Raw genomic sequence first — 27,762 nt, forward strand, 5'->3', positions numbered from 1 at the left:
AACCTAGATGCCTCTGCCTCTGTTCCCCGTGCATTGTTTCCCATACCTTTTCTTAAAACAGTTTACTGCATCTTTAAACTGTACTGTTTTGAATTAATAAATAGCAATATATTTTTCCATCTCTCCCTGCCCACCTCAGCACACAGGAAAGCCTGAGGGTGACGTAAGCCCTCGGGCTTGCTGCGGACGTGTCCTTTCAGATGTGAGCAGGATCCCTTCCAGGTGCTGTTGCAATCTGAGTTGCCTCATTACACGTGGGGCTGACAGCTGGCAGCCCTAGCACAGCCTGCTCCAAGGCAGAAACTGAGCTGCGTTTGCATTCGAATCAAAAGATAATTCAGTTCCTGAGCAAAGTAGGAGGCCCGGGAATAAGACCTGACCAGAGGGCGCTTTCTCTGTGCCCTGAATCTGAGGCGCAGCGTCACTCTTACAGCAACAACCCCTGCAACCAGCCCAGACTTCCTCTTCACAGTTGCTCAATTCCCACCCTTGCCTCTGTGGCTCACGCAGGGAACAGGGCTGGTGTGGGCATTTCCCCTGGCCCTGCCACTGACAACACTGTTTACCAGACTGAGAAGGTGGAGAAACCACACACTCAAGGCCCAGCTGAGCCGGGGAAGTCCTCAAGCTGTCTCTGAAAGTTGGTCTAAGCCTCCTTGTTTCCTGGTCATACCCCAAGGGTATCAAATGTCCAGAAGCCAAACTTTTAAAATCCTCCCCTGAGCAGGCCCCCAGTTACTACCCCCAACAGCATGCATGTTGTAAAGGGCACCACTTTGTGAATTTTGAGAGGATAAATATGTCCATGAAACTATGGCTGCCACCATATCGCAAAAGATTTCCATTCCCCAAGTATCTCTAACCCTGTCGCGCTGCCCCACCTCATTGTCACTAGAAGTTGCTTTGTAATTTCTGGGATAAGCTGATCTTTGAACATGTGAGTGCAGCCATGGGCCACATCTAAACATGCTTTCCATGCATGCACACACATACAAGGATGCATACATGTGCACCCACGCACCCTGTTCTAATTGGGGGCCCTTCCCACAGTGGTACACTAAGGTGAGCAGCTGTAGGTGGCTTCCAAGTATGTCCTATGACCTCCTGGCTGCAGACCTAGAACAAGGTGGGGGACCTGACCAGCACCTGCAAAGCAGGTTGACTGGAGGAGCTGAGAAGCCATAGCAACCCCACAGGAGCAGAGCTGTGAGTCAGCACGGTCGTAGTCTAGACACTGGGGGAGGATGGGGTGCAGTGGCTGGGGTGGCAGAGCCAAAGCAGATGCAGCCCCTGTGGGAATTTGCTAGAGTGTCTTTAACCCAGTGGCTTAAGTGACAGATGCTAACTTCTCGCAGATCTCAGGCCTGAGATTGAAGTGTTTCGGTGTTGGCTTCCTTGGAGGGCCTCGGCCCTTGGCTTGCTGATGGTTCCTTCTTCCTGTGTTTTCATGTGGCCATACTTCCCAGGGTCTGTGCCCTCCTTTTCTGTTCTCCGAAGGACAGCTGTCACCTCAGGGCCACCCACATGTCCTCACTTCACCCTCCTCACCTCTCTCTGAGGCCTTGATGCCAGTGGTGACTGGATGTGGGTTGAGTGTGTCCTCTGAGTTCTGGGGCAGGAAGCCTGGTTCCCAGCAGGGTAGGCTGGGAAGTGGTGAATCTTTAAGGGGTGGAGCCCAGAGGGAAATGCTGGGTGCTGACCTGGCACGGGTTCACGTAGTCCTCCCAGTGCCTGAGCTGGGTCTCCCTGCAGTGAGTAGTTACAAAACAGCAAGAGCTGCCCTTCCCTGCTGTCGGCCTCTCACCCTGCCCTGTGACCTCTCTTTCTTCCACACATTCCCGCTGCGATGCCACCTGCCATGATGAGACGACACCAAAGCTCCACCCCTGAGGGGCTGAGTTGATGGAACCTCTCGATCTCGGACTTCCAGCCTCTAAACTGTGAGTTTAGGAAAGTTCTTGTCTTGGAGTCAGCCAGCTTCTGGAATTTGTATTAGCCACAGAATACAGAGTAAAATATCTCCTAAGAAGGTTACATTATGGGGTTTGGGAGGTTAGGACATCAACCTAGAAACAGGGAGGCACAATTCAATCCAGAGAACCTGTACAGGCGGGAGGCAGGGGCTCTCCCCCTGTGAGCTGAGTGTCCAGCTCTTCTTGGAGTCCACACAGGGATTCTGGATCCCAGCCCCTGGCTGACCTCACTTGGCTCAAAGATCTGCGAGTTCCTGAAAGATGCCATCACCCTTGTCCCTCATCTTGCCTTGAGGTAGACAAACCCATTACCCAAGTACAAGCCCACCAAATACCTTTTCCTGTAAGCTGAAAACATAAAGCGTGGTTTTGTCTGTGTAGGAACAGGGGGATGTAGGGAGAAGGGGTTAAGAAGCGAACTCCTGTCCTAGGTGGGCTTGGCAAGGAAAAGGAGAAAACTCCTTTTTTTCTACTAAGCATAAAAACTTTTTTTTAACCTTCTGGCAATTAAGGTAACAGTAAAATCAGGCAACTGCGATTATTACAAAGAGGTATTCATTATGCCCTTTTAAGTTGCTGCCTATAAACTTCTCTTGGGTATCTGAGCCAGGAGTGCCCAATTATGTGTTTTTTAATACAAAGTCTTCCCAAGGGCAGGCAGAAATAGCAGCATCCAGGCTCTCGCTCCGTGGGGTCATGGGTTTCAGGGCAGCTGATATGGGAATTTGCTTGGCTCCACATTTTCTAAATATAACTTTCTGCCAAGTTTTCTCAGCGAAGTAGTCTTGTGGCCCAAAGGAACGAGATAAAGGAGGTTCTTAAAGGCAAAGGACTCATGAAGTACGGAGCCTAGCAGCGCATGGGAAATGTTTCTACTTTGTCAGGGAGGTGAAAGTCCACCTGTCAGGAAGCACTTTTTTATTTATGCCTTGCAAATCAAATACAAAAAGAAATGTGAGAAAGTGCCACTGCCAAGGAGTGCCGTTTTTGTGAGGACAGTGTGGTCAGGGTTAGGTTTTCCTTATTAGCTACTGCAGAAGCTGCTGACTGGTGGGCTGAGAGCTGGAGTTCAGCCTCTGACGTGCCCCGTTAGCCTGGCCTGTGCTGCTCTGTGTGAGAAGCTCAGCTGCCCTGAACAACCTGCCCGGCCCACGTAGGCCGAGGGAAGCAGGCATTTTCTTGGCTTCTACAAGAAGCCTGTATTCTTGCATTTTACTTAAGACATAAACTCTTCTCTATGTGCTGTCCCTCTGCCTGTTGAGAGGGGAAGCCTACATATAGAAAATGTACGTTTCGGTAACGGATGACATGAACACATTACCAAACTTTAAGAATTAGATTCTGTGCAAATGTCCACCTTTGTGGTTTTCTTTAGCAGGGGGAAGCCCAGCCACCTTGACTCCTGAGAGCTGACAGCAGCCACACCTTCCAGGTCACCCCTGTCCTCACTCCCACCCCACCCTTCCTAGGTCTGGGCTGGATATAAGCAGCTGCCAGCGGTTGGCTGTCTTGCTCTGTTAATTTGCTTACAGGGAAGAGGGAAATAAAATATTTTTTATGGCCATGCCCCACACCCAAAGAGGGAAAAGTATACAAAGGGTGATCAAAAATACTGTGTGTTTACATTTTAAAACTTTTATTACAATAAAAGACACATCATCACTAATCCCCTCCGAGCACACATATCCCACGCTTCTTGCCACCTTCTGAAGCAGCTCTGGAGTCCTCTTTTGTGAATGTCTTTATGAGATATGAACAAAAATACAGTGAATGCTGCTGTCAAGTGCCATCCAAAGGAAAAGGCAGGGCTGTAACATGAGGCTGTGTCTTCCTCCACCATATCCACCAGACCTGGCACTGAGTGACTTCTCACTCTTCCCCAGAGTCAAAATTACCACAGAAGGTAAATATTTTGAATGGATTCAGGACATGGGGGAAGCCACAGCAGTGCAACTAAAGACACTCAGGAAAGACCACTTCCAGAACTGCTTCAGAAAGTGGCAAGAACCATGGGATAAATGTGTTCAAAGTGAGGAAGGATTTTGAAGGGGATTCATGGCAATGTGTCTTTTACATTGTAAAGGTATAAAAGTTAAACATTCATCACACTTTTCCATCACAGAAAGTCATTGTTTCAAGAAAACTGGTTAAAGCTGGTTTCTTTCAGAAGCACAGATGGCGCGTACCCTGGGGGCCATCTACTGCTGGCTCGTTTGCTCTGGGGTATTATCTGCCACATCCGGAAGCCTCCCTGCCCTGGTCCCACCATCTCAGTCCCAGCACTTTGCTGACCCTGGGGTGGCCCCATGGGAGGCTGTCCTAAGCTTCCAGCCTGACTCCTCACCTCCCTCAGGATGAAACTCACGTTTTGTCAGAAAGTCACCTTTGGGGAAGCCAGGTGGAAGGTGAAGGGGTTGTCACATGGAACAGGGTGGCTTGCTGCCCCCTGTGTCACTGAAGATCACAGCGGAGGGGCTGGTACACTCCTGCGCCCTCCTGCAACCTGCAGACCAGACAGGACTGGGATGGCCACATTATAGGCACAGAGGGGAAGGGTGGCACAGTGCATGTTAAGACAGGTTCTGGTGCACATCAGCTTTGTGCGTCCTGCCTCTGGCTGCACCTCTGGCTTCTTGTGATGAACACCTTAATCCTGGCTAGCACTTGTTGTTTGAAACTAAGAACCTGATGGGGCTAGGTGTGGTGGTGCACATATTTTATCCCAGAACTCTAGGAGGTCAAGGCAGGAGCCAGCCTGCAGGAGGATGAGGCATGTGACACCAAGTCCAACTGCCCTAGCCATTCTAGCCAAGCCTCGGTCAACCACATCAGCCAAGAGCCAACTGTGAATGGGCTTCGGTGAAAGCAGATCTGTGCAGCCTAGGAAAGCCTACATCAGTGAGCACAGATGCATGCACTAAATAAATGCTTCTTGATTTAAAGAACCAGGTTTCTGATTGCTTGTTATGCAGCAGGATCGTAATAGCAGATGACTGACACACCTTATTCTTCCTGCCTTCCCTCCCTCTTTCTCTAGCATGTGTATATCACACACACAAAGATGCACTGTCTCAGACTGAGAGTCACTGATTTAAAACTGTAGAGGAAAAACTAAAAATGATAGAGATATGGTCTGAAGATGCAGCATGATTGAGTGATGGTGGTATGGCTTATAGTTCTGTGAAAACATTATCCCATAGTTTATTTATTGAAAGGAGTGGGAGATTCTAAAGCTATAATGACTGAATTCTGATTCTGGAGATGAGAAGACTGAATTAAGATTAAATGTCGCTTCTTTTATAATATTGATTCTGTAGCCATGGAGATAATCATGCATTAGGCCTATTTTGGGTTTTCTTCCTCAAAATTCTGCACCTAGAAGTAACTAGGAGAAGAGTGAGAGATAGGACTTTGGCTTCTAATGAAACTCTTTTTTCCTTACAAGGATAGTGGCAAAATCTCTTTTTAACAGCAGCAATAGTGGGAGCCCACAGTTACTGGGCTTTCTCCCTGCATGAGCCACCTCATTTGCATCATTTCATAAAATACTTGGTGGGAACTTCCACAAGAAGGACCTGATGTTACTGGTTTTACAAACGAGGAAGCTCTCTCAGAGATAACTGACGTGTCTTGAGATTGCCTAGCTGGAAAATGGCACCCATAACCCTGTTGTGTGTGGCTCTGAAGTCAGTTTCCTGGCATCATTTTGCAAGGAAACTTCCTGTGTCCAAGTCCCTGTTGAAAGCTCAGTTTCAAGATCACCAAACCAAAACCTTATCTTCTCCAACCTTCTCCTGGTGCCTGGTGGTTCAAAACAAGCACAGGTGTTCCCCTTGTCTCTTCTCCCTCTGTCGCACACCTCATCATATCATGGGCATCCCCTGGCCGGCATGCCCGTTCCTCTGCCAGGTTTCTATGACAGCTTCTTCTCTGGTCTCACTGTTTGTAGATTCCAGAGTGGTACATAAAAATGTCAGTCACGCCATTGTGCTTTCCCACAGAAAACTTGGTGATAATCACAGGTACATTTGGGAAGACTTTTCTACATTATTCTCAGGATCCTGTACACATCAAACTCACTTGAATCTCAATAAAAATCCTAGGAGGTAGAAAGCAGTATTGTTGTAATCTGATAGTACAGAAAGGGAAACCAAGGCATGTGGGAGTTGTCATTTGCCCCCATCCCTGCCACCTGGCATGACAACTTATACTATCTACAACCACAGATACTGGATAACAACCCCACTGGATTATGAGTGAAAATGTTTTTTCTACTCACAGTGCCTAATGGCTGCAGCTGAATGGGGAGAACCTCTGGGCAGGGCAACATTACTTCAAATTTATAAATCTAAAGTACATTAAATACAGGTGATCGAGGTCAACATTGGCAGTCATCCTCCTGTCCATCACAGGCACCCTGCATGTGAAGGGTACTTTGTCTTTGCTGGCCTCCTCCCCAACCCTTCTAGTCATGAGGAAAACACCAGGCAGTTCCCAATGCCAGAAGCAACCCAAAGTCCACCTGACCAGTACCGTCAGGGTGATGACAGGCATAAAAAATGAGGCAAATCTGAAAAACTCTGAGAGTCAAGAGGGTCACAAAGAGACACCATGTAATACAGAGCTCCGGATGGAATCCTGGGACAGAGAAAGCATTAGGTTAAAAATGAAAGAACTCTGACTCCGCCACAGACTGTGGTGCATTTAATCACCAAGCGTCAGTGCGGCTCAGTGGTTATAGCCGTGGTACCATGTTCCTGTGAGACGCCAGTGACACTATGCTCCAGGAAAGGGCTATGTGGGAGCTTACACTATTTACTCAGTTTTTCCATAACTCGAAAACTAAAAAACAAATAAAATAAGCAAAAGAAAAGGAACATTGAGTTACACCGCAGGTACTGATGGAATACCCAACGGCAGTTTGACAGTTTCTAGCTAACCTAACCCAAACTGTCCACAGGGATAAAACTTGGATTCCAAGTGCCACCAAGTGAGGGTCCAAGGTACCTGGTTTTATTATTAACAATGGTCAAATGAACTGCAGAAAATCTGACTGAGCTTCAGTTTGTGGTAGGAAGGCTTTGAACCGGCTACCACCCCTCTAATAGCCACAGAAATGAGCCCTGAGGCTTCTTTCTGGAATCTTCTCTTTAGAGATCTGAGAGAAGAAATACTGAAAAGAAGGAAAATAAATCTATAACTCTATTTCTCAAAGCACTTTCAGAACAACTTGTGATTTACTTTTTTTAAAAAAAATTTTTTGGAGTGGGGAGGATTGACCCCAGGGCCATCCCACTGAGCTACATCCCCAGCTTTTTAAATTATTATTTAATATGAATAAGGTCTCATTAGGTTCTGAAGTAACTTGGAATCCTCCTGCCTCAGCCTTCCAGAGTGCTGGCTTACAGGCTTGCAGCACCATGCCCGACTTCAGTGCATGTTGAAGTCACCTATGAACATATTTCCTGACCCAAATGCTGCACGGAGGTGATTGGAAACACAGGGACTTTGTCGAAGCAGATGGCTCCACCTGCTTGAACAGCCCTCTGTACACATCATGGTTGTCTCTCTACTCCCGGGGGGAGGCTCCAGGAAGCCCACAGATGCCAAAATCCAGGACTACTCCACCCCTGCTATAAATGGACAAGATATCTGCGAAGAGTTTGCGCTCTGCTGCACCCTTAGAAAGACAGGCAGGCTTGGGAAGATAAAGCCCCGGGCCAAAGAAAACAGCTCCTGCCGTGCAAGCTACTCCTCTGAATTACTACCAGGCTGCTGCAATCAAGTGCTAGTTTCATAGCTGCTCTACTGCGTTATTTAGGGAACATTAACAAGGAAAAGTCTGTAGGCATTTGGTTCAGAAGCAGTTTTTCCCCTGTGTTTTCAGTCCAGCGTTTGGTTGGATCAGAAGTGAGGGCAGAGGGTGGTCTGTGCTTGGTGGGGGAGAATTTGGCAGTGCTGGGTCCTCCGGCCCACTCCCATCCAGAGAGGAGAGGACTGCAGCAGGACTGCTTGGTTGGAGGGAACAGCATGCTTCTTGGCCCCTCAGCAAGCTCTTGGCCTCCTGGTGCTGACTCTTTTTGGAGAAAAGATTGCCAGGGGTAATTTTAAATGGATAGTTTTGTCCTCAGCATCTGAGAGATGTCTCCTGGGGGTGAGGTCTCCCCAGCAGAGAACCCCTGTTCCAGACAGAGCTGGTGAGGGCAGCTCAGCAGCCCAGAAGAGCTGACCCTGGGAGCACCAAGATCAGAGAGGCTGTGGCTTCTGAGCATGCGTGTGTGTGTGTGTGTGTGTGTGTGTGTGTGTGTGTGTGTGTGTGTGTGATGGAAAAACAGGTCTAAAAGCAGAAGGAACTGAAATACTTTTACCAAAAGGAAACATCCTAAATAGCAGCGTTTTCATAGTCTGTGATTGAGATTTATGAGGACTGATGAAGCTGTTGCCTGCCGGGACCCATGAGCGGGCGGTCCTGGGCGGCTCCCAATGATGTGATGTTCGTCACCTGTGACTTTGCCTGTGCCCCCTGGGCCCCTTGCCAAGAACATACCAAACCACATGCTCCAACCTCACCCTGCACTCTGCTAGATGCCTTCCTGCAGAGCCGTGTCCACGCGGCTTCCAGATCCAGCTCTTTAAGGGAATCCTGGAATGCTGGAATCTGCCCCAAATCCTGGGAAACAGCCCCATCTGTTTTCAAGGTGGTTGATATAAAGTAGCCCATTCTCTCTCTCTCTCTTTCTTCTGTCTCTACCTCTCTCTGTCTCTGTCTCTGTCTCTCTCTCACTCTCTCTGGAATATGTAATGTCTCAAACTCTGGCCACCTAGAGATCTTGTTAAATTCAGATCCTGACCTTGCACTCTGCTTCCTTGCACAAGCTCCTGTGTGGCATTGACACTCCTGCTCCACCCGGCACTGAAAATCAAGGTGCCCATAGACAATTCTTCAAAACTGCTTCTTTCTCAGTGCCTAAAAACTGGATTGTCAGCAACACTTCAGAAGCAGCAGAGGCATTTTTAGCAATGGAAAAAACAAATAGCCAGAGTGAGTTTTGCTATTCACAGCTCAAGCATCTCCTCTTGCTCCCCCGGGGTACATAGAGGCCCATGCCTTGCGGCTCATGCTGCAGGGTTTTCTTTGGCCCCGGGGCTTTATCTTCCCAAGCCCGCCTGTATTTCTAAGGGTGCAGCAGAGCACAAACTCCTTTCAAGAGCCAGGGGCGGTGGGAGTGGGAAAGGAGGCTGGGAGGAAGGGAAAGGGGTCCCAGTGTCGGGTTGAGCATTCGGGTCGTCTCAGCACATGGATGCGCTGGCATGGGCAGTCACCACCTGTGTGTGTTGCACGCAGGGAAATCCCCATGAATGGCTCTGGGGAGGCAGTGGCTGAAGACACTGCTGCAGACTGCACCGGCTTCCCAAAGGATTTGGCAACTGCTCACAAAAGTGGTAAGGATAACCTGAGCTCTGCCGGCCTTTTATGACCAGGAGATTATGGCCAGGCTTTGCCACAGCCTGAGGGTGCTGTACAACGAGGCCATTGTATGGCCTGGGCATTCATATTGAAAATAAAATATCAGCTGGGTGGTCCGGAATAATGCAGGCATTTCTGAATCCAGCCAAGCGTCTGTGTGGCAGGCGGGTGCACAGATTACCCCAGCGGAGTCCGGCCTCACAGGGTTTGGGAGGGAGGGTGAGCATGGAGGAGGAGAGGCCTAGTGATCAAAGAGACTCTGGGGCCAAGGAACTGTTTATCTGGGGCTTGGGACACAATGGGGTGAGGAAAGCTGGGACCAATTTCCTAGACCTCCCTTCAAAACTCTGAATTTTGGATAAAACGATCTCACACAGCACGCGGGGGAAATCGTAATGTGAGGAAAGCACTGGGCAGTTATGGAGAGCTTGGGAAGCCCTGGGACCCAGTGATCATGCACAGGTCTGGGTTGGGATCTGGGAAGACCGGTTGCCAGCTTGGCCTTGACCTGGAAGGTGACCTCAGGACAGCCGCATCCGCACTGAGGACAGGGCCTGGTGGGAAGCTGCAGTGGCCGGCCTACATGAGGATCTCATCTCAGTCCTACACATAGTCTTATGGATGCTGGGCCTCTGTTTGCGCAGGATCCGGTCTCTGAGTTCCTCACGGCTGCATTCTTCCCACCTCCATGGCTCCGGTTCAAGTCCTTGTCGCACCAGCCCTCTAGAGAGCACAGAACAAGGGAGATAGAGATCCGGAAGGGGGCGGCAAGGGGAGTTGGAGCTCCTGCTTGTGGAGGATGAGTCCCACTGTAGATCCTCTGCCAGTGGGTGGCTGGGAGCCGCAGTGTGGCCCCGTTCAAGCCCGAGCCTCAGACCGGGGAAGTGAAAATGTGACTCTCTGACAGGCTATCTGGGACTTTCGAACTAGGGCTATTGGTGTCATTCTTGGAGTTTGAAGTTCTGATGTCCAGGGGAAGGAGAAGAAGGGTGTTTTTCTGTTCCAGGTGAGAAAGAGAGAGCGAGAGAGAAAGAAAGAGAAGAAATTGCTCTTTTCTCCAGGCCCTCTGGATGTTGCGTGGTACCTGCCCACCTTGGGAGTGGATATGGATGATCCTCCTCCAGCTGCCTACCTGTGGGCATCCCCAGCTGTGCTTTCATGGTGCTTTAGTGGTTCCTGAACATGCTGCTGTTCACATGCTGCTGCAGACCTGAGCCCCTGACTCAAAGCCATACATAGCCATTCTGTTGTGGTTTCTATCTAGATGTCCCCCTAATCCTCACTGGATCGTAGGCAGGGCCTTTGGAAGGTGACTAGGTTATGGGGGTGACTTGCTGTTAGGAGGTAAGGCCTGGTTGGACCAGGTGATCACTGTGGATGTGACTTGGAAAGTTCTTTCTCCTTTCCTGGATCCTCCCTTCTCTCTCTGCTTCCTGTGCCCCATGCCGTGAGCTGCTCTCCCCCACCATGCCCCTCTGCCATACCTTCCTGCCCTAGAGCAGCCAACCATGGACTAAATCAGGAGCCAAAAATAAACTCCTCCTTCCTTAACTTGTGGGTGTTGGGTATTTTCTCCCAGCATGGAGGGAAGTAACTAGGATGGATTCTCTCGCATGAGCTGCTGAACTCAGGGCTTTGTGAGACTCCTGGGCTCTTTTCAACTGTGTTCCAAGCAACTAAGAAAGTTTGAGCATAAGCAGTTTATGCAGAGAGGACCATGGGGAGGAGGGGAAGTATGATACAGAAGGCGAGAGAGCCAATACCAGGGCTTAATGAGGAAAGAGGAGGGAGAGGGTCGACATTGCCTGGGGACATTGCTCAGGGGGATCCTATTCAAAGGGTGAGGGAATGGAATACCTGACAGACAGGGTCCCCCAAGAGTCTCTCCTCGAGGATTCCCTGGAAGGTGCTGCTGGTCCTGTGCTGGGTTCAGCCTGGTCAACAAGGACCCTTTGTAGCTCTTGTCGGTCCTCCATGAGTAACGTTTGCATGTCTGGGGAGCAGTGGACAGTCACAAAACACAGAGGTGACTCCCTCCAGCAGCACCCCAGCAAGTCTGACATGTTTTTCCTTGGTGCACAGTGACCAGAAGGTATGAGGGCCTGCGAGGGCTGGATGCCATGTTCTAGGCCCTTGAGGCTGCAGACTGCCCCTGCCATGCTCTGCCATGGATGAGCATGATGGGACGCCCCGTGCACATGAGCCACTGCCTCCCACCCAGAATGCCCCACCACACCGGGTCTGTGCATGGGGCACTGGGTGCTCCAGCCATGTCTTGTAAAATAGTTAGTTACACAGAATGATGGATTCCTGCACACATTAGGTTAATCCCTTGCAGCCTCAAGATTTGGAAGTATACAATGGGCTTGAACAGCTGGACACAAAGCAGGTTAACTGTGGGAAGAGCTTAAAGTGGCTCAGTATCTCAAAGATGCAGCATGAAGCTGGCAGTGTGGGCTCCTGAGCTTGCCCTGCTCCAAAAATACAGAGTGGGTTCTGACAAATCCATGTTCTGATGCATAGGTTCTGCCTCAGACCTCAGCCAAACGCTTCTGGATGTGTACACCTTTCTCCTTTTCAGACTTTTACCATCTCACAGGCTAATTCAGGCCACAGCTTTGCCTGCTTTGTCCCATCTGCTACCTAAAATCGGCAAACTTTCAATCTCTAGCATAGATTTGTACCAATCGGAGTCATTTCCCTTTTCTGGATTGAGCCACCCCTAGGCGGGCTGGTTGATCGGTGCATTCATTGTTCAGGAAGTGGTACCAAGTGCATCCTGGAGACCTGCACAGGGGACACAGCCACCACGGAGCTGCTCTTTTCTTGCACGGTCCTGGTATCAAAGGTTCTGTCCCCTCCTTGGGCTATCCAGTTTTCCTAGAAAATGCAACATCTTTCTTGCTCCCAGATGACCTCCAATTGGAGGTGACTCACACATGTTTACCAGGCCAGGTTTCCTGATTTTAATATAGAAAATTATAGGGGAACTATCTCACATTATTTTTTCACAAGCATTTAAAAATACTTACGAGATTCCAAACTCAAATTTATAAAAAAAGGTGTAGCAAAAGAAGTGTAGCTTTCACCTGTGACCCTCTACTTTCTTCTTTACCCTCTCCCGCAGGTGCATTTTTTCTTATTCATCCTTCCATTTAGAAAAATGTGTGAAGTGGTGCATGTGGTGGTGTATCTGCTGCTTGGTGAAGGCTGCACACACACCCGCCCCCTGGCTGGTCTCTGGGGAGTGTCCTGGACCTCACTCCAAAGCACTGGGCATGTATATTTCTGCAGTGGTTTTTGGAGAGTCAGATTTTGTGGGATATAGGCAGGTAGAGGCAGATTCTGCTAGGACACTGGCTCCTGGGCTTACACAGTCTGCTAAGCCCCAACCTCTGCAGATCCGGTCTGAAGGCAGCAGCTTGACAAGCAGAAAGAGCTGGTGTTGAGTTTGAGTTTAAAGGCAGGAAGAGGCCAGGGTGTCAGCTCAAAAGCAGTGTCAGGCAGGAAGAATTCTATCTTACTTTGGGCAGGGTCAGCTTCTAAGTTCTACGAGGGCCTTCAACTGATTGTATGAGGCCCACCCATGTTGGGGAAGGCAATTTGCTTTACCCGGTCTCTGATTTGAGTGTTAATACCATCCAAATCCACCCCTGCAGAGATCGCAGGATGATGTGTTCATTCTGAACCAAATATCAGGCACCTTATAACCCATCAAGTTGACATACCAAATTGACCGTCGTAATTCTTTACTTCATTTTTTTTTTTTTTTGGTCTTTTTGAGACAAGGTCTCACTATGCAGTTCAGGCTGTCTTTGAGCTCACTGTGTAGCTCAGGGCTGGCCTCAAACTCACAATGATCCTTCTGCCTCAGCCTCCTGAGGGTAATTCTTTCCTTCTTTAGTGACTTTGTCACAAAGATGTGCCAAAGCTTATTAGCTAGCCCACTGACCATAGATCTTTGCCTTTCTTACAATATTTTGTTACCATGAGTAGTGCTGTGATAAACAACCTCTCGAATACACAATCGGCTCCTATTGGAGCGATGGCTCCCGAGAAGGGAAATTGTGGAGCAGAGGGTAGAAGTACAGGTAGCCACCCCTCCCCAGAGGCTGCTCAGCTCCCACCTCACCAGAACTGTCTGAAAGCACTTGCTCTGGTGGGGAATGGGAGCTCAGCGCTGGCCGAGGAGCCAGCACATGCCCTTGGCCATGGAGTTCCGTCCTCACCACTCTGGCCAACAAGAGCAGCTGATGGGGTTTTGAAGTGGCAGAACAGGGAAGCGGTCTCTCCCTGGCACTGGCTCCATGGACTCTTATTGGCCTTGAGTTTCCATGTAGAGAAAGTTAGGCTACAAGTGGCACAAGCAAAGAAGGAAAAAGATGAGAAAAAGATGTAGAAGATCAATGATAGAGATTCCTGAGCGATTTGCCAAGCCCCTGGATCCAGCTGGGCCCAAAGCAGCGGCTACTCTTGCGTTTTTGAGGAAGGAAAGCCAGGTCAGCTCTTCACATACCAGTGTGGGCTGTTTTCCCCCAGGAAGAGAGAGAGAGCCTGGCCCAATGCAACATCTAGGCTGAAACACAGCTCCTACCTTTCAGGATTTATCAGTGGGGCCAAAGTGACCAGGGTGCAAGGAAGCACTTAGAGAAGAGCAGAATCCTGCAAACACCGCATCGTGTGTCATGGACTTCCACCTCCATGAGTCCTTCAGAGTCCAGAGTTAGCCATGACAGAGCCTGGAAGTGTCCTCATTCGCTGGATGAACGTCCTGTCGTCCCCAGTCCTTTTTCTGAAGCCCTAAGTATTCTGAGAGTCAAAAGATGCCATGGGCTTGGGACAAACTCATGTTCCATGCTTGATGCCTCAGTTTACTCTCTATGATTAGAGTGCAGCCTGACTCCGCCAGAGGTGGTATTATATCCAGTTCAGTTCCGATTCTGAAAACCACCTGGCCCTACGAGTCCGCCCAAGGGGTCCTGTGCTCCATCTCTGCGCTTGCTGAGGTCAGGACACTGGGGATATCCGGGGCACCTGCAAGGTCTCTGTCCTGAAGCCACTGGACAGAGTGGGACATCCAAGCCCTTCAGGTGTATCAGCTTCCCGAGTCTGTTGCCAGTTCAGGGCCACTGGCTTTCTCAGACCCATCTTAGCCCGGTCCTCCCTGGAGCCCAGGTCAGGACATTATGTGCCTGCCCCTTCCTGGCTGCCCTGAGGCATTGGGCAGAGAGAAGGGAAAGGTGAGCAGTCAAGGGGTGACCAAGGTGGACCGGCAGGGACTGGGGGGCCGAGGGGCAACGAGAGACTGCGATCACTGTGCCCTCAGGTTTGGCTCCCCTCTCGCAGGCCATCTGAGCAGGGTGGCCAGGCGCTCCTCACCTGTGCTGGGGACCACAGCTCAGCTTGCTTTCTTGTACTGCGGACTGAACCCACGTCCTTCACACTGAGCTACATCCATGGCTGCTTTTAAAATTTTATTCTGAGACAGGGTCTTGCTAATTGCTAAATTCCCACAGTGGGCTCTAATTTGCAAACCTCCTGCCTCAGCCTCTGGGAGCACTGGGGTTACAGGCCTCCTCCATGGCCACCGGCCACCACAAAGCTTCTAAAGGCTGGCTGAGTCTGGGCTTCCAAAGACAGGAGACGCACTGCTGCCCAGATGTCTGGCGGGACCTGGTCCCCGGGCAGGTTTATCTGCCAGCTTTGCAGTGATGTAGAGAGAAGCCGCCTTCAGCTTGGGATAAACATAATCCTCCACGCAGACATCGGTCCGAATTCCACAGAGGCAGGGTTTAGGGGCAGCCATCTGGTGGAAAGGAGAGGATTTAGGGACTTGTTTGGGGGCTACCTTAACACAGTGAGCACCCCAATCTTTATCAGGTTGTGCTGCTATGGTGGGAGGGAGCTGTTTGGAGGATCGCAGAGACTGCAGGAAAGCTGAAGGGCCCTGCTCTGAGGCAGTAGACGCCCTGCACACAGGACTCTGGTGGGAATGTGACCGGAAATGAGGCAGAGCCAGCGCTCTGCTCCCAACAGCGCATGCTTTGTCCTTACAAGTTGTGTCTGGGGGAACACCAGTCACTCTCACCGGGTCCCCTCCCCTGGCACCGCTGTGTAGGACACGAGGTGGTCCCCGTGCGTGGCTGGGAGAGGCCCTTCAGCACAGCATCAATCCGGATCCACGATTTCAGGATTTACAATTTGCAGCAGTTCACGGATCAGAAACAGACATTTGGTCAGAAACTCACTGTCAAAGAGAAACATTTAATATTGGCAGTGGGCAAGTGGACAAGAGGTCCTAGCGCCCAACCTAAGCTTTGGCCAGACAGGGTCCTAGCAAGGTAGGACAGAAGAAGCTAAAGACAGGCAGGAAAGAGACAGGAAATCACAACTAAAAGTGTACTTTTAAAAAGGCTGCAACTTCCGGGACCTGGTAGGGTCCGAGCGGCCCCAGGTGACCCACATCAGCCTCCCTGGGGTCCACTGAGGCTCCTTTCCTTCCAGATCCCTCCCACCTGAAATTCCTCCAGAATGTTCCGCTCTATAACCTGGCTTACTTAAGGAAGTAAAGAGTAGGAGCCTGACCTAAGGTAAAGGATAGGGTGCAAGAATCCAAAGAATGTTTACATTACGTACCTAAAATAAAAAAGGACTGGACCCAAGCCTGTAAGATGGATCAGTGTCCTCCTGGTGGGGGGCTGCATTTTCCCGGCTTCCCACCCCCTCAAGAGAAGCATAAACATTTCGCATTCCAAAAATGAACTCACTGTGCTCCCTTAGGGGCCAGCACTCTATTTCTTGGCATGTGGACTTTTCAGTTTCTGCCGAAGAACCCCTTCCTGAGCCTCTTGCTGACCGGTCTTGGAAACTCCTTCTCTGCAGCAGGAGCAGCGAACTGCACAGTGTCTTCCAGGCGCGATGGGGAGGCTTCCTGACCTCAGCTTGGCACCCTCTGGGCCTGCGGGTGACACTGGGAGTTTCCGAGGGGCTGAAGCGGGTCTCAGTCCACCACAGCCTGGAAGTAAATTGCAGGTTCGCTGAAGTGAAAAGAACTTGAGTGACTCTTGTGTCCTGAAGCTGCGGTTTTTCTTAAAAGTTACAGTTTTAAAACTCCGGTTTTCCTTGTCTTCTCTTTCCCTGTCTGTTTTTGCTATCCTACCTCAAAACTAAGCTGCTTCCCCACAGAGTGAATGAAAACCATTGACCGTCATGAGCGGGACACTTCCCTACACTGCAAAGTTTCTCCTTTACATGTGGCCAGGAGAAGCTACTGGTTATAACTTGGGCAGAGGAGGTGATGTCTGTTAAGAATGCTTTACAAGCTGGGAATACTGTGTAGACCTGCAATCTCAGCATTCTGGGAGGCTGAGGCAGGAGGGTGGTAAGTTCTAGTCCAATCTGGGCAATTTAGTGACTTAGTGAGACCCTGTCTCAAAATGTGAAGGCCCTGGGTTCATCCCCAGTACACCCTACAAACAAACACCATGTAACAAGTGTATCACAGAAGGGATGAGCCCAGTAGCAGGGATATTTACCACAACCAGATGTCACCAAAGCATCACTGGTGTGGGCTCTGGTGTCAGAGATGGTTGCTATGACAGCAAGCACTTGTCCTCTTTGACAAGTCAAATCTTACTGCGTTAGGCTGGGTGTGGTGGAGCATTCCTGTAATCCCAGCACTCAGGAGGCTGAGGCAGGAGGATCTTTGTGAGTTCGAGGCCAGCCTGGGCTACAAAGTGAGCTCAAGGTCAGCCTGAACTGCATAGCAAAACCCTGTCTCAAAAAGACAAAAAAAAAAAATCTTACCGTGAGACAGAATAAAGGGACAACCTTCTCCCTGCCCCATAGAGTCCCAGGAGCCTGGCACAGCAAGTGACAGAGAAAATCAAGGGGCATGGACAGGCTCCAAGGAGCATCCCAAGGCTGAGGTAAGGAACCTAATCCACCTACCCATAGGGTAAGATTGCAGGCTCACTGGATCGTATCAGGGAGAAAGAGTTCTCAGGGTCAGTCAATAAGACATGCGGGGAAGGCTTTATTAGGCGGAAATTTAAGTACATACTCAAACAGTGCAGGCCCTTGAGACAGTCACTTATTTTCTAGAATGGGGATCATTTCTGCTTCTCTCGGGGTGGTGGAAACCCTGGGAAAGGGTGGACCACTCTGGAAGGGCACTGACGCATTTTATGGGTGTGAGTCCAGTTTGATTTTTCAATAGGTAATTATGCATTCAAACATTCATAGTACCCTCTCAACCTGTTCGTGTGTCTTAGGATCAGGGTCCTGCTCTTGACATTCTCTATTTATACAGTTCAGCATTCCTGAGGAAGTTTGGGTGGGAGAGGCCTGGAAGGAAAGGAGCCTCAGTGGAACCCAGGGAGGCAGATGTGGGTCACCTGGGGTCACTTCCACTGGGTTCTGGAAGTTGCAGTCTTCTTAAAAATTTAGTTAGGATTTCCTTGTCTCCGTGCTACCTTTCTATTTCTTGTATCTGACCTCAACCCCGTTGAGCCTGGAGCGTCACACGAATCACAGGGCTCTTGGACAGTTTCCTGTCTCCGAGAGCCATGCAGCCCTCCAGAGGGGAATTCTGTTTAGGAACAGAATCCTTGTAGGAAAGGAAGGGAAGGAGTGCTGTCTGCATTGACACCTGTTTCCAGCATCTGCCTTTTAGAAGTGGAATCACATTTTTTCACAGGAGAGTTTGCTTGAAAGTGAAGCTATAATTTCTCTTGGCAGAATTTAAGGTGTCTAAGTCCCACCAAGGTCAGGGGTGGGCAGGTAGCATCTCGGGGCAGACTGAATTTCGATTCTTCTCCACAAGCCAACGAAGAGGGGCTTGTCCTGATGGCTCGGTCCCCAGAGTCCCCCAAGGGCTTCACGGCCTGGGCGCTGACCCTGCCACGCCGTCTCTCGCGACAGCGCCAGCCTTTTGACGTTGACTGCTGGTGACTATAAACTAGATCACACCACTTCTGTGTCTCTTTATAAAAGGAAACTCCTGCAGCTCAACCATAAACCCTGCAGGTCTGCACATCCACGATGTGGGCAGCCAAAGCAGCTCTGCGACTGCTCGGGCCCTGTGTTAAATGCTCTGCCCCAGTGTCTGCAGCAACTGATAAAATATCTCTGAAACCCAGGTGTTCCAAATCCTGATGTTTGACCACTGAGAAGTGACTCAGCGCTAACGTAGGAGGGACGACAACATCTCCAAAGTCAGTTGCACATGGCTTGAAGGTAAGAGAGTCTAAAATACTCAGTTTTAAAATGCTACATTAGTGTCACAGTGATGCAAAGCTCAAAGTACTTCAGGATAGCTTTACAGGAAGATAATTTCTCTCTTACTGAGATATTGTGCAGCATCTGGAAAAATAATGACATGAAACTGCTGATGACGCACCTCTGATGACGCAGTGCTGATGACGCACTGCCGACGTCACTGTTTATCTCCACAAAGCGTCCGTTACTCTTCCACGCCTCAGGGACAGTGCTAGCTAAAGCTATGCCCCGCTGCCTGTTTCCCAGCGACCCCACTGCTCACACCCTCCTGGCTCTCCAGCACCTCCTCCATCTTCACCCTCTTGCCCACATCCCTTTGCCTTGCTTCCCAGAATCCTCCAGGAGTCCCCACACTCCTTGGGCTGGAAGGCTGGGGCCAGACCCACAGACCTAGCAATGAAGTACAGCTGCACTTCCTTTCTGTCCTGGAACACTGAGTTTGTTCCAAGAAGCAGATGCCTGCTTAGAAGATGATGTTTGACAGCTTCTCTTGCAGCCAGGCATGGCCTGTGACATGTCTGAGGGAGTTGCTAGGGCTTTTATCATACTCTCTTTTAGGAAGGCTGACTCCCCTGGAGGGATGGGACCTGTTACTCTTTGTGCCTTCCTTTCTCTGAGTCAGATCTAGAGTATGGACAACCTCTCTGGAGCTCCTGCAGCCACCTTGTGACCATGAGGACAGAGAAGAAGACAGACAGATGCAGTCTGAGTCCTTGAAGCTGCCAGAGTGGCCGCAGAGACATGACTTCTTGACTTCTTTTCCATGAGAGAATAAAGCCCTAATATGTTTAAGCCACAGAGTCTTATCTAGAAAGGAATGAGCTATACCTTATAAGATTTGAGAAGTGCAGTGGTCCAGGCCTGTAACCCCAGCACTCAGGAAAGCTGAGGCAGGAAGACGGCAAGTTCTAGCCTAGCCTGGGCAACGTAGTGACTTAGACCCTGTCCCAAAAATTAAAAAAAAATCTAAAAAGAGCTGGGGCAGTAGCTCAGCATGGGGGTTCTGGGTTCAGTCTTGTACTGAGAAAATATAAATAAATAAAAAGATTTGGGAATGGAGGGAATAAAAACTGCCTTAACTCTTAAAAACGGTTTACAAGCTTTTTAATGGTTCATGCCAGCAAACAAGTGGGATGGAAAGGCTCAAAGCCCGAAGGACGCAAAGAGAGAACCCGCGCGTTCGTGGGTGCCAGCTCTTGATCTCCTGTTAGGAGCAGCTCCCTTTGCCCGGGGAAGGAACAGCGACCCCTACCTGTGTACAGCGACCCCTACCTGTGTGTGTGTGTTTCCAGCGCACAAGGAACTCGTGGCACTTTGGATGTCCAGGCCCATTTTCTCAACCTGCCCCGCGCAGGAGTAGGTGCTCAGCGCGTAGGAGCGAGTTTTCACCCGGCAGCTTGAGGCCCCTTGGTGACTGTCACCGTGTGCTTGGGAGCTGGAGGCCGCGGTCAGCCGGGCGCAGCAAAGAGGTGGAGTGTGCACCCTGCTCCCGGAAAGCAAGTCAACCCTCCGCGTCCTGGGACAGAGCTCTTCAGGGACACGGATGGTCAGGCGCCTGCCCGGTCTGTGATCTTCGCTTTTCTAGGCTGGGGATGTAGTGTAGGACTCGAGGCCTGAGAGGGAAAGATCTCCTGGACGCTCTGGAGAGGTCAGCATGAAAGCCAGTGACAGGGAAGCGGACGGTCCTTGCCTCCGTGGTGGGCGACAGCAAGGTTGCTGAGGGCGCAGACAGCACAGGGCAGGAAGGAATTTGTCCTTGTCGTTACCTCCTGCCCGGCACACCGCTCGCGCCCTGCGTCTCAGGACCCTGCCGCGGGTTCCACCCAGCTGCCTGGCGCGGGCCAAGCCCGCAGAGCTGTCCGGAGCTCGGGCCCCTCCATCTGTCCGCCTCCCCATCGGTCCTGGGTCTCTGGAGCCGCCTGGCGGCTGAGGCATCAGTCCTTTATTTCCCAAGAAACCTGAAAGAAAAAGAAAAAGCAATTCAGTTTGTTATTAAAAATCCTTCAAAGACAAAGGTAAGGTTAGATTGTGAAACGGGTGTGACTTCAGGCAATCAAACTTCTAGTGATGTCTTTGTAATATGGCCTTTAAAATTTTATAGATTTTTCCATTTTGTTATCTTCCCTAATACTAGTCAACACAACTTCTTTCTATTTAAAAATAGTCATTTTTATATTAGAAACAGGAATACTATAACCTCCCTTTCTGTGTGTGTGTGTGTGTGTGTGTGTGTGTGTGTGGTCCAGGGGACTGAACCCAGTGTCTTTGTGCTAAGTCCTTTTTATTTTTATTTTTTTAATTTTGAGGCAGGGTCTCACTAAGTCACTAAATTGCCCAGCTTGGGCTTGATCTTGTGACCCTCCTGTCTCAGCCTCCTAGAGTACTGGGATTACAGGCAGGTGCTGCCATGCCTGGCTGTTTCTGAGCAGCAGCTGTTGCAGGGCCTGTTCCCCGCTCCGTCCGCGTGGAGGAGGCTGTGTCCGGGTGGATCCCGGAAGAGCTGAGCAGGAAAGGCAGTGCAGCCCGCGGCTTGCACACGGGCCAGGGGCGCGGCCGGCTCCTCTCTGGCGCCCTCTGCTGGACAGAGTGTAGAATTATGTGTCGCCGACAAGGCAGGAAGGCGTGTCCCAGGATTTGGTTCTTTTACCTGGGGACAGGGACTTTTCCCCCAGAGCCTACAGGAGCGACCGGACTCTCATGGGACGCCCAGGGGCCAGGGTTACCTCAGGAGCATCGGGGACAGTGGGGGAGGCCAGGAGCTGCTGTGCCGGGGTGGAGGTCAGATCCCACTGAGGATAGAAGGGGCCCTCGCTCTTGCTAGGGCTCCGCCTGTGATCCAGGATGCCACGGGGTGGAAAGTAAGATGGTGAATGGTGATGATCATTGGATTTTTGAGACAGGATCTTGCTATGTAGCTCAGGCTGGCCTCAAACTCCTGCTGATCCTCCTGCCTCAGTCTCCTGAGTTCTGGCATGACAAGTGTGCATCGCCACGCCCAACTGACTCACTGTATCTTTTAAAAGTGCTATCACTGCACTGTGTGCAGGAAGCGGGGGTCGTCCCCAGGTGGCGGAAGGGAGCCCCTCTGATCACCCTGGCAGAGGTGAGTCAGTCCTTCTCCACCATCCCGACCGTGATGGGGTGACCTGGCCTGTGTGCAATGCCATCCTGTGTGACGTCTTTTCCTAGGGAGCTTGGTCACCCCTTCCAGGCTCGCCCCCAAAGCTGGAACGACTGGCAGGGACCAGTTGCTTTTTAAATCCGGTGGCAAAGGGTTCTTTCTAGGGAGCTGTGGGCTGCTGCAAGGGTTGGAGCTTCAATTTGGCCCGCGGAGAGGAGAGATCACCTCCTGACTCGGGGGTGTGGGTAGTGGCTGGGAGTGAAAGAGGGAGGCCGTGCTCAGGCTGCCTGCCCTCTTCTACCAGCCCCAGTGACCAGCAGCCACAGAAGGCTCAACTGGACTTCAGGACTGAGGGCCAGAGGCAAGATGCAGTGGACACGCTGGGCCCTGGCCTTGTCCTGCAGGGTGACTGCCTTGTCCTGTGGGGTGACTGTCCCAGACCTCTCCTGCAGGCCCCAAGGCGCAAACGCCAGGCCATCAACACCTGGCTCCGGCCCTGCAGGGTCAGCCTGGGAGAGCACTCTACCTGCTTCCCAGTGCCACAGGACTTGGCTTTGTGACCGTCCCTCACTTGAACATCCCTGCTTTGTCTCCCAACACTCTGCCTCCTGTGTTTGCTGCATCCCCAGATACAGAGCTGGGGAGCTTGGCCCCAGGGCGGCCACGTCAAGACACTGACACCGAGGCAGGAAAATGGATGATGCCACAAAGGAGATGGAGGGGACGGCAGGAGGCAGCTGTGACCGCGTGGCCCGTGCCCTTGGCCTGCTGGGATCTCGGGAGCTCCTGGGGACAGAGACGCAGGGAGAGAAAGGCTGCTGCCCACCGGGGCAGCTGTGGTTTGGTGGGAACCTGGGGAGAGTGTCCCAGGAGGTGGCCAGGGAGACTCTGAGCATCTTATGTACTGTCCTTCTCTCTTACAGCCCACACGGCTGGAAGTCAGCCTATGCCAAACACCTTACAAATGGCTGCTTTGGTTAATGTTATGTACTGTTATCTCCCTTGGAGGAAGACAAAGTTTGAGTAACTGCAGCACCTTCAACGTGGAATAATTGTTAACTCAGACCACTGAGGCAGGCCATGACCCATGCAAGGCGGCTCCAGGGTGACCTGGGTGGGTGGGTGAGTGGAAGGAATATCTGCAGAAATGTCACACTGTCCATCACAGTGGCTGAACCCCCCAGCCTGCCCCGTCCCCCCGCTGGCATCCCGAGGACATGGAGCTGGCCCTGGGTGGCCTTTCCATCCATGGGAGGCTCAGAGCAGCCTGCAGCAGCTGGTCACCCCACAGCATACAAACTGATGGGCACAGGACTCAGAAGTAGCACTCAGGAAATAGCAGTAATGAGTCAGGAGAGAGTCAGGTCGCCAGTCCACCTGGCCTGGTCACTTTACACAGCCCTCTGGTCTGCAGCTTTCAATTCCCTGGCTGAAGACACAGGATTCAGAAGTTGTAAGCAGCAAGGGGCCGCTCTGAGCAGGGTGGTGGAGTCCGCAGCCATCCTGCTCGGTCCCTCCAAGGACCTGAACCGTCCCCAGGCCAGCGTATCCACAGTCTACACCCGCTGCCTGGGAGTCACTTGACACCGGACCCTCTGTCTCAGGAGCCCTCACTTGACTGAGTAATGACCCTGACCCGCAGCAGGGGTGCCGGTGCTGCGATAGGCCAAAGAGATGTCAGGAATCACTTCTGAAAGGTGAAGATTCTTGACTTAATAAAGAAGGAAGAAGGAAAGAAAGAAAAGAAACTAGCCAAGGGTGCTGAGATCTACAGTGAGAACAAATCTCTTTGTGAAATTGTGGCAAAAGAAGTGCTGCTGTAAAAGTCACCCCCACCCTGGGTACTGCGTGTTTGTTAAGTGCAATGGCGTTAAATGACAGGCTCTGTGTTTCAGATGCCCACTAGGGATTCTGGAAGATATCCCCACCGATCAAGGGGAGCTGCTCTACATTTTCTTAAAAATCAGTTTTCAAAGTTCTGCACCTTATCAGCGCAAGCCACATCTGGAGGAAGCCTATGAGCTATGCTCAGAAAAATCACTGTGCTTTGTCTAAGTCCCGAGGCTACCCAGAATCCTTTGCGGTGCGTACGCGCTTCCCAGGCCCCTGCCGTGAACAGCGTGGCCAGGTGACACCTGCCGTTCAGCCCAGGGCCCTACTGAGGACGGGGGCACCTGGAATGGGGTGTGGGGATTCTTGGGGACAGCACCCAGGGAGGATGGGCAGGGAGGGTTAGCCAGTTCCAGTGGAGCCCAGTGTGTAGGGGCAGAGAGGACAGGACAGCGGCCTAAGGGCAGGGCAGAGGAGCCTTGGCAGAGGCCCTGGACACCAGAATGCTGGGCAGCACAGGAAAGGGCCAAAGGAGGAGGCCAGCTAGGGTGTGGACAAGGTGGGGGACAGAGCCCACGATGGCCTGAGTGACAGCTTACTCTCAGCAGGTGACGGTTGGGTCAGGCTGGCAGTGGCTGTCTCCTGGCTTTGCTGTTGTGGCAGATAAAGACCCTTGATGCAGCCAGGGTGGAAAGGAGCGTGAATTCCATCTCAATGATTTCAAATGAAAGATGATCTAAATATCTCCTGGGGGTACAGCAGACGCCCAGCAAGTCTGCAGTTGTTGCACTCATTTGTCAGGAGGTACTGGAGCTGACGCTCGGAACCAGGTGCCAGGTGTGGTCCCGGCGCCAACAGCAGCAGCCCCAGAATGCGACCTGCTGAGTCACAGGTGACTGATCAGTCCCCTGGGGTCCTCAGGAGGAAAGGGAGATTGATGGTCCCTGCCCTGGGCTGCGGGGCTCACACTTGCTCCCTGCGAGAATGCTCCAGAGAGAACGTGGGTTCCAGAAGCCCTGTTCCGACACCACAGGGTCTCCGGCTGGGCTCCAGCTCAGGGACCAACTTGGCCTGGTTTGCTCAGCGTTGTCTGCGACCTTCTTGGTTTGAGCATCAAGATATGTCCACCCTGCCTAACACTGCAAATCCAGCCCCTGGAAGCTTTGAAGACCCTTCCGGCTATCCCAGCTGGACAGCTAGGTTTGCAAAGAGCATCCCTGGACAGTGGGCTCACTCTGTTTCCCTAGGAGTTTAAAAATGGTGGGATGATCCAGAGCCCTTTGTCAGAGCTCTGACTTGCAGGGTCAGTGTCCAGGTGTGAGGGCCGGGGACACCAGCCTGAAACCGGCCTGAGAGCTGGCCAGCAGAGCAAGGGGCCCTGGGGCCTCGCAGCCCAGGCGATGCTGATGGACAGGTGCAGTGTGGTGGCGGGGAGGGGTTGCCCTGCTCAGAGAGCAAGAGGCCGCTCTGCTAACAGTGGCAGTGACAGGGGAGAAAGGTGCACTAGTCCTTGGGAGATGGGGCATCATTGCACGGCTGCCTTTTAAAAAATTAGCCAAATTCTCAGCATGTACGAATGTGCACACCGGTCAGGTCTGTGATATTTCTGTATATGCGTTCAGGGTGTGCCTGCCGCTTCTTTCTTTCTCACGGCCATTAATTCCTTCTGTCCTCTGAGCATGGGAAATTTTGAGAGGGGCTCTGAGGCCTCTGCACATTTAAGGGGCACCTTCAAAGAGTGGAGGGTGTTGTGCTTGTCTTAGCTGCCCGGTGCACATGACCAGTCCAGTGTCAGAGTCCAGCCAGCCGCATCCTGGAGCCTGTCACCAGCTCCTGTCCCTGTCGTCCTGCTGCAGTGAGTCTTGGGCCACAGGCCTGATATGGCCAAGTTTTTTGGAGATGGGGTCTTGCTGTGTGGCCCAGGCTGACGTGGAACTTTCGCGCTCAGGGTGCCCTCCCACCTCATTCTCCGGAGTAGCTGGGACCACTGTGCCACCAAGCCAGGCTCTGGCCGGGTGCGGATTTTTGGAGCAGGTGGTGGTGGCCTTTGACAGAGTGTGCGGAGCTCCAGGCTCTATCAGCCGGGCCCAGGGGCCGAGGTCCTTTAGCAGTCCCATCAGCAGGCAGGAGAGTTCCAGCAGCCAAAACAAGGGCCCGTGCATTGTCCCCTTAAAATCTTTGACGGGTCACAACCCAGCCCTGAACCCCCCTGCTCATGCTTTGTTTTAAGCATGCTGTTTGTCCCCAGGAGAATCCCAGAAGCTGCCTATCCACTGAAACTTCCTGTGCATTTTGCGTGCCCTGGCGGGATAAATCAGAATCCCACAGTCTGTGCTGTGTCTCCCAATGTCACCGAGCTATGTCATTAGGATGTTTCCCTCAGAGGTGAGGGTTGGCATGGGTGCCCTCGAACCGCATACGTTCTTTTCTTCTTTCCCTTTTCTCTCCTCTTCCAGCCCCTCAACCGCCTTTATATTCCCATCCTAGATTTATAAAAGGCTGGTGACAAAGAGTAGAATCAAGGCTAAGAGGGGAAGACGCGGACGGCCATCCTGTGATGCACTGTGTAGGTGCCTGTGTGTGACAGCTAATGGGCTAGCGGGTTCTGGAAACCCTGAAATGGCTCTTCCGCTGCACTGACTGCCTCCTGACCACCTGCATGGATGGGTGTCCCTGAAGCTGCCCCTGCTTGTGACACATCGCTGCTCCTCCTGGACCTGTTGCCTGTCATCTGGAGACATTACCCTGTTAAACATTTATTTGCATATATAAACTTAATGACTGAGGCGCCCCTGCAGAAGGACAAGGGGAGACTTCACCCCCTGCCTCATTGGCCCCCTCCACAAACAAACACACACCTGTCACAATTACCTGCTCAGCTTAAACCATAATTACTGGGCAATCAAACCACTAGGAGCAGAGGCACTAATTATCACAATGAGACTTGTCGCGCACAGAGTTACCCATCACTTTTAGCTTCTTGGCTGTCATTTCCTCTTCATGGCCACAAGTCACCAGGAGGAGCTTGCGTTCCACCACTTGGCTTAGCAAGAGCGTTTCTGCAGGTAACGGCATGCGTGAAGGGAAGAAAAGCATCAGACCGGGATTTTAGGAGGAAGAAACAGCCTCGGCTCCAGGAGGGCGGACAACTGTGGCCAGCAGGTGGCAGTGTGGACCAGAAAAAGAAAAGACTCCGGTTTAGCGCTCACAGTGCAGGTCCGCGCTCTGCTCCTGAAGAGCTGCCTGGCAGCAGCCGCTCCTTTGCCCCGCAGGGCTGCTGTGAGGCTCTGGACCCTGGGAGTGCCAGGCTCTCTCCGGAGGGACTCAGTGGCCAACAGAACGCCTCAGGACTGGGCCCCGTGGTGGCCTCCTGCAGGTGCTGACCATCTTCGGACTTTTTAGCGTGTGCATCTTGGTAGAATAACCGACTTAAAGTAGAAGCCTGGTGAGACCAGCCTGACGAATCCCACCGCACCGTCCCACCACTGCACCGTCCGGATACAAAGGCACAAACACAAGCGCTGGGAACAAAAGCGACGCCAGGAGTTGGCAAGGTCAGCCGGGCTGTGGGTGGAAATACAGTTGCATAGCTCAGCTTTCTTTATCTATGCGGGGCTGGACAGTGAAGATGGAATCTTTTCTTGCCCTCCTTGTTTGTACTTTGTTTCCTCATTTGTACTTTCTGTTTCTTTCCTCCACAGCCACTGAAAACCTCAGCGTTTACCCCAGGACACTACAGATGCCACAGTTCTCAGATGACACCATTGCTGGCCTCTTGTCTAATTCAGCCTCCTGGGTCCGTCGGTGCCCTCGCTGTCCTGTGGAATGTCTCCATCCCTGGGTCGTTCAGAGTTCCCCGAAGAGACAGCACCAACAACCTGTGTGTAGAGAGATTTATCTTCAGGCATAGGCTGGGGAACCTGCTGGGAGGCCAGCAGACTGAAAACCCAGTGAGGAGTTGCAGTTTGAGTCACAGTTCAAACCCAAAGATGGAACACTGGTAGAATTCCTTCTTGCTGGGGAGAGGGGTCTGTTTTTCCTCTTAAGGACATCAACTGATTAGACAAGGCCCACCCACCATTTGGGTATAA

The 27,762-nt window shown here is 51.6% G+C and overlaps 1 long non-coding RNA gene across 6 annotated transcripts; it reads left to right on the forward strand.

Annotated features, from left to right (window-relative positions):
* The first annotated feature begins 1,696 nt into the window (after nt 1-1,696).
* LOC106148105 lies at nt 1,697-27,762 on the forward strand. 6 transcript variants are annotated; one of them, XR_001233269.1, is made up of 6 exons: nt 1,697-1,940; nt 9,319-9,416; nt 17,290-17,369; nt 18,582-18,678; nt 26,159-27,225; nt 27,373-27,762. It is a non-coding gene; the product is annotated as an uncharacterized LOC106148105 (long non-coding RNA). The 6 variants fall into 6 exon arrangements; XR_001233267.1 differs by lacking the exons at nt 9,319-9,416; nt 17,290-17,369 and adding exons at nt 23,737-23,969; nt 25,920-26,056; XR_001233268.1 differs by lacking the exon at nt 9,319-9,416.

Source organism: Chinchilla lanigera, unplaced genomic scaffold (assembly GCF_000276665.1).
Source record: "Chinchilla lanigera isolate Chin_1 unplaced genomic scaffold, ChiLan1.0 scaffold00014, whole genome shotgun sequence".
Lineage (NCBI taxonomy): Eukaryota > Metazoa > Chordata > Mammalia > Rodentia > Chinchillidae > Chinchilla > Chinchilla lanigera.